At 43.6% G+C, this 610-nt stretch overlaps 1 pseudogene; it reads left to right on the top strand.

Annotated features, from left to right (window-relative positions):
- Positions 1 to 223: 223 nt before the first annotated feature.
- Positions 224 to 342, top strand: LOC112480452 (annotated as a pseudogene).
- The last annotated feature ends 268 nt before the right edge of the window (positions 343 to 610 follow it).

Genomic DNA, 610 nt, shown 5'->3' with positions numbered 1-610 from the left:
GATGAAGGCTCTGCCAGTTTATAAAACATTAAATAGTTGCTCATAAATTTGGTCCCCTTCCCTTTCCTGAATCTTGCCAATCACTTCTGACTAGAGGACTCTGGGCGATTTACTGAATTTTCTTTATAATAAGAATCAGCAATAACAACAACAGTGACTATAATTTCCATTTACTGCACATTTACTATGTGAAAGGCACAGCGCTAAGAATCTTACTCATGTTGCCTACGGCCATGCCACCCTGAACATGCCCGATCTTGTCTGATCTCAGAAGCTAAGCAGGGTCGGGCCTGTTTAGTACTTGGATGGGAGACCACCTAGGAATAACAGATGCTGTAAGCGTTAAAAAAAAAAAGAAAGAAAAAGAATCTTACTCATGTCATCTCATTAAATCCTCCCCAAAACTCTGTAGTAAGTGCCAGGTATCCATCCTGCCAAGCCCTAGAGAGGCCGACTGACTCATCCAAGGCCATGTGGCTAAAAAGCGGTAAAGCTGACATTAGACCCAGGTTAGTTAGGAAAGGCTAGGTCATGCTGTGGTGACACATGACCCCTAAATCTCAGTGGCTTATAGCAGCATTCTGCGTGTCTACCACAAGTCAGCTCCAGC

The sequence above is a fragment of the Pteropus alecto genome, unplaced genomic scaffold (genome assembly GCF_000325575.1).
Source record: "Pteropus alecto unplaced genomic scaffold, ASM32557v1 scaffold224, whole genome shotgun sequence".
In the NCBI taxonomy this organism is placed as follows: domain Eukaryota; kingdom Metazoa; phylum Chordata; class Mammalia; order Chiroptera; family Pteropodidae; genus Pteropus; species Pteropus alecto.
The sequence above is the reverse complement of the archived record's forward strand: the minus strand, read 5'-3'. Positions and strand labels throughout refer to the sequence as shown.